This window comes from Octopus sinensis, linkage group LG2, assembly GCF_006345805.1.
Source record: "Octopus sinensis linkage group LG2, ASM634580v1, whole genome shotgun sequence".
In the NCBI taxonomy this organism is placed as follows: Eukaryota; Metazoa; Mollusca; class Cephalopoda; order Octopoda; family Octopodidae; genus Octopus; species Octopus sinensis.
The window spans coordinates 105,741,933-105,748,647 of NC_042998.1; positions in this window are offsets into that span (position 1 = coordinate 105,741,933).

A 6,715-nucleotide genomic window follows, 5' to 3' on the forward strand; every position below is an offset into this window, starting at 1 on the left:
CTCGATGGGAAAAAACTCAACAAAAGTCTTAACAAAACCTTACTCATTGCTAGAAGGGGATTAACTTCTGTTTGCAAACAATGGTAATTTCTCTGACTTGAAAATTGTTAAAAGTATTGGTCGAAAATTTTTTTTTACTGCTATTCGCTGGTGCCTCTGTGAAAAATAAGTCGACGAAAATACAGCTAAGGATCATGACGAATGTCCTCCTAAAATTGGAGTGACATGCGAGCTAATTTGTGGATATGCATAAATTACATTCACGTACACACACACACACACACACACACACACACACACACACACACACACCCTGCCTTTTATATATACAGATGTTTCAATGCAGCCCCAGAGATGTTCTAAACCTTCCCAGTATGATCTGGTAAAACTTTTCTGTTGTTGTTGGAATAAGCCTTGCATTTTTGTGATAATCTCCCACTAATATAATTTGCAACTTTCTTTTTCAAAGACCATACATATTTGGTCAGTGTTGTGATGTTCTGTTTCTTGTAGTTCCTGAATGAGGCAGTGTGATTGCTTATGTATTCTTTTTGTAACAAACCTTCCATCATTCTAATGTAACATTTCAGACTGTATACTGTTCAGCTCTGGATCTGACTCCTGCTTCGCATGCAATAGCCTCTATGTTGAGTGGGCCTGTAGTATTATTCCTAAATGCACAGAAATAATGTGAGTTCTTTGTTGAGCTTATAGAAGGGTTTACATAAATTCATGTCTAAATAAAGCATAAAATCAAAAAGATTGACGATGGTTGAATTCGATTTTTATCAGGATACTAAACCCAAGTTATCACCTCTACACTAAATATATTTTCATCAAAAAATTTTGATAATTTTTGTTATTTACATTCTTGACATACTTACTTGATACAACTCACTTCTTCCACGGCCATTTTGCAGAAAATGTTTCAGATCTTAATACTCTTAGCGGGCATGCCTGGTAAAACTATTAGTTCTGTTTTGTAACTTGTTTTGTTCATATAGTTATTATATAAAATTAATACACAGACACATGTATATGTATTTATATGTATATATATATATATATATATATATATATATAATATATACACTTAGTTATAATAATGAAGTCAAACCAAATAGTGGTATTTTGAAATCATTTAATACATACATTTCAGGTTTGCATAATATATAATAGAAAATGCATCCATTACATAAACTTACCTCTGTTAAGTCAATTCAAACATCACTATTTGTTTTGACTTCATTCTTATGACTCAGTACCAATACAAACTAGCCAGTATAGCTTCCACTTATGTAGATACTCTAACAACAGTTTGGAGTAGTTTGTTATATTTGACTAAAGTTCGAAATTCTGGTACTATGCTTGGCTTCTTAGCATAGCACAGATATATATATATAGTTATAATAATGAAGTCAAACCATAACATCCAAGAGATACCATTTCTTTCAAAATGTAACCACGTATGTATTGTTGGCGATTATCTTCTTCCGTCTTCCCTTCCTTTAGGCTTTCCCCTATTTCTGAAGAAAAGCAAGGTTCAAAACGTTAAATCCTCTTTCCTTCCTTTCCTGAGCATCTGATAATACAGTACTTCTACCAAGTCCTTGCATCATATATATATATATATATATATATATGTATATATATACCACGTCCTTGCATTGTTGTTTTTTCTTATTTGTTATTCTTTGTTTGGATTCACTATATATATATATAAATAAATATATATAAAAGGATAAGATCGTTACTTTAAATAGTGATCAAATCAAGTAGCAGCAAAGCATAGGAAGAAAAACACCTTATAGGTTATAATAATTATTAAAATTATAAATAAGGGTATCCAAGAGATACCACCATGCTTCAAATAGCAGTGAAAACCTGACTCTAAAACCACAACAAGTATTCAATATAGCACATGTTGAAAAGGTACTGTATTGAATACTTGATGTGGTTTTAGAGTCAGGTTTTGACTGCTATTTCAAGCATGGTGGTATCTCTTGGATACCCTTATTTATAATTCGAATAGTTATATATATATATATAATAATAAATATTAGGGAATAAATCCAAATTTACAGAGAAAAATCAGATTTAGGATTGAATCCAATTTTATAGCAAAATATTATATAATATTAATTAGAGACAAAACCACTATTTTGCAAATCAAACAAAGAAAGACTTAATCCGATACATAAAAAAATTTTATTTTATTTTATTTAATTTATATTAAATTTTTTATGTATTGGATTAAGTCTTTCTTTGTTTGATTTGCAAAATAGTGGTTTTGTCTCTAATTAATATTATATATATATATATATATATAATATATATATATATATATATATTTAAAAAAGGAGATGTGGAACACGAGTTGTGATATATAAAAAAGGAAATGAAAAAAATGCTGACAAAATAATTTAAGTAATTTAAGTAATTTAATTAGATGAAAGTTCTTTTTACCGGTTGCGCATTTGTTATGCTTATCAAAAGATTAGAGTTCCTTTCTGATAGATTTTTTCCTCTTATCAAAAATCTATCAGAAAGGAACTCTAATCTTTTAATAAGCATAACAAATGCGCAACCGGTAAAGAACTTTCACCTAATTAAATTACTTAAATTACTTAAATTATTTTGTCAGCATTTTCTTCATTTCCTTTTTTATATATATATATATACACACACACACACACACACACACACACACACACATACATATACACACACACACACATATATATACACACATATATATGTGTGTGTGTATATATACACACACATATATATATATATATATACATATTAGAGGGAAACCAATATGTGGACACCCTTATGCTAGAAATAGATCTACTATGGTCTTACCACTAAGAAATGTTCTCAAGAAAAATTTAGCAAAACAATCAAAATGTAATTGAGCAAGACAAAAGAAAAGCAATAAAAATATGTATTATTCACATACATGTTTCACTATCACCATATTACGTAATTTTACTTATGTAAAATGTCCGTAGATCTTCGATGTGACCGTCCAAATGAATATAATTTGCAGGACTCCATACTAGGACGTCTGCACGATTAAAATTATGTAATATGGTGATAGTGAAACATGTATGTGAATAATCCATATGTTTACTGCTTTTCTTTTGTCTTGCTCGATTACAGTTTGGTTGTTTTGCTAAATTTTTCTTGAGAACATTTCTTAGTGGTAAGACCATAGCGGTTCTATTTCTAGCATAAGGGATTCCACACAGTGGTTCCCTCTAATATGTATATAATACAATTTTATTGAACCTTCAGTTTTTTTATATGCTAGACCACTGATGTGAAATCGATGTTAATTAAATTAATATCTAATTTCTCACCCTCATTTTAAATTATATATATATATATATATATATACATATCATCATCATCATCGTTTAACGTCCGTTCTCCATGCTAGCATGGGTTGGACGGTTCGACCGGGGATCTGGGAAGCCAGAAGGCTGCACCAGGCTCCGGTCTTATCTGGCAATGTTTCTACAGCTGGATGCCCTTCCTAACGCCAACCACTCCATGAGTGTAGTGGGTGCTTTTTACGTGCCACCTGCACTGGTGCCAGGCGAGGCTGGCATCAGCCACGGTCGGATTGGTGCATTTTACGTGCCACCTGCACGGAAGCCAGTCGAGGCGGCACTGGCTTCGGCCACGATTCAGATGGTGCGTCTGCACGATTAAAATTATGTAATATATATATATATTGGTAAAAATAGTAAGATAAAAAAAGAAAGAAAGAGACCTCAATATTATGTAAATAGAGGAAATTTATCTGTAGAATAATATGTGACAATTATTCAATAGTCAAGATAAAACTCTGATTTAATATATATGTGGCTTTCCACTTCGGCATCCGAAACTCAGAGTTTTATCTTGACTATTGAATAATTGTCACATATTATTCTACAGAATATATATATATAGTGAATCCAAACAAATAAGAAAAAGCAACAATGCAAGGGCATGGTATATATATATCACGTGGTACTATAACGTTAGACATGGCCTGGACCAATCTTTGGTCAAAACATATATAAGTTATCTACAATATATATATATATATATATATATTCCAACAATGAGGGCAAAATTAATTAATTATTAATCAATTTCACCAAGTGTTCAGTATGCAAAGGGCTTTACTAAGCCCTTTTATATAATATAATATATATTATATATATATATATATATATACAGTAGTACCTCGGTTTTCAAACAACTCTGAACATGATTAAATCATGCTTTATCTCCTGTCTTTCTCATATACATTTAATACAGTAGTACCTCAGTTTATGAAAGCCTCTGGTCACAAAGAAATCATGCTTTACACACACACACACACACACACATATATATATATATTGACATTTATCTTTCATTTGTTTCTGTCATTAGACTGTTGCCATGTTAGGGTACTGCCTTGAAGAATTTTTTGCTGAATAAATTGGCCTGTTATTTACTTTTTTCAAGCCTGGTACTTATTCTATCAGTGTCTTTTGCCAAACTGTTAATATATATAATATCATATATATATATATATATATATAATATATTATATATATATAATATATATATATATATATCATAATATACATGACATATATATATTAAATATATATAATATATAACACACGCATATATTCCATTTTCAGTCTCTATCATTTGTCATATATATATATATATATAATGTATATATATACATACATACAAATATATATATATATATATATTTGCATATATATATGTATGTGTAATATATAAATAAAAAATATATATATATATACTGTGCATGTGTGTACATCTGCATGCAGTTGCACATTTAAATATTGAAGGAACAACACATTTCATGTGTGCAGAAATTGAAATAAATTTCCATACAAGGCTTTCAGATGTCAAAACTTCAAGAGTTTCATAAACAATGTTCAGTGGAAGAAAAGTCTTATGATGATGCATATTTAATTTATAAATAGCAAACTTTTGTGTGGTTTTCGTCACAGAAAGGTAATGTAACAGAACAAGCAGAAAGGGCAGAAACAAGTTAATATATGCACACTCACAACACCTCTCAAATAATAAATGTAAATGAATTAAGATAAAAATTTCTTTATTTTGTCAAGAAGTGACTGAATATTAGATTAGATCTTTTAATACATATAATTCTATATCTTGCCAATATTTGAACTGTAATGCCATGATACTACTCAATATATTGCGAGGGGAATCATCTAAATATAGTGGAAACAGCTCAATTGTATGTTCAAATATCTAAATAATTATCTGCATGAGACTCCATACTTTGAGATCTCATGTTGCATGAAAATATCTTCAATAGAGTTAGATAACTTATAGTCATACATCGTCATCATCATTATCATCTTCATCATCGTTGTCATCCTCATTGTTGTTATCATCACCATTGCCATCATCATCATCATTGTCATCATCATCATTGTCATCATCTTCATCCTCCCCATTGTCATTATTGTTGTCATTGTCATCATCGTCATCATTATGATCATCATCGTTGTCGTCGTCATTGCTATCATCATCATCATCATCATCACTGTCATGATCTTCATCCTCACTATTGTCATTACTGTTTTCATTATCATCCTCATCATCCTCACCACTGTCATCATCATCCTTGTCATCATCATTATCATCGTCCTCACCACCATCACAACCATCATCCTCATCATCATAATCATCACTATCACCACCATCATCATCTTCATCTTCACCATTGTCATTATTGTTGTCATCATCATCATCATCATCATCATCGTCATCATCATCATCATCATCACCGTCATCATCTTCATTGTCACCATTGTCATTAATGTTGTCATTGTCATCATCATTATCATCATTGTCGTCATTATTGCCGTCATCATCATCATCATCATCATCATCATTATCATCATCATCATCATCACCACTGTCATCATCATCGTTATTATCATCCTTGTCATCATCATCATCATCATTATCATCATCCTCACCATCATCACAACCACTACCATCATCACAACCACTACCATCATCATCATCATCATCATCATCATCATCATCACTGTTTTAGCATCTATTTCTTTCCATGCTTCATCAAGGCAGAATTTTCTATGGCCAGATTTCCTTCCAGATGCCAACCCTTACCTGTTTTTCATGGAAAGCAATACTTCCCCTGGCTATTGATCAACAATCAGCTGAACATCTTTGTGCAACTGTAAACAAACTACAGTGTTCAGTATGAACAGTAAGGCTTTTGTTTACAGTCAGGACAAACATGCCAAGATGAAGGGGAATATACACTCTATTATGCATATGCAAACACATGCACACACATAAACACACACAAACACAAACACACACACAAACACACACACAAACACATACACACAAACACACACACACACACACTCACTCACTCACTCACTCACACAAACACACACATAAATACAACCAATGATCACAGCATGTAGCCAATATTTAGAATACATGTTTGGTTGTACTTCAAAAGATCCATATGTGAGGAGCAAATTCATTGATATTCCATATTCCTTTCTGCAGCAGTATTCAAATATTTTGAACACTGATTACAAATGTAAAATAAGTGTGGACATAAATTATTCTATGTTTATTCAATACATCTTCAATGCATTTTATTAACCGTAAT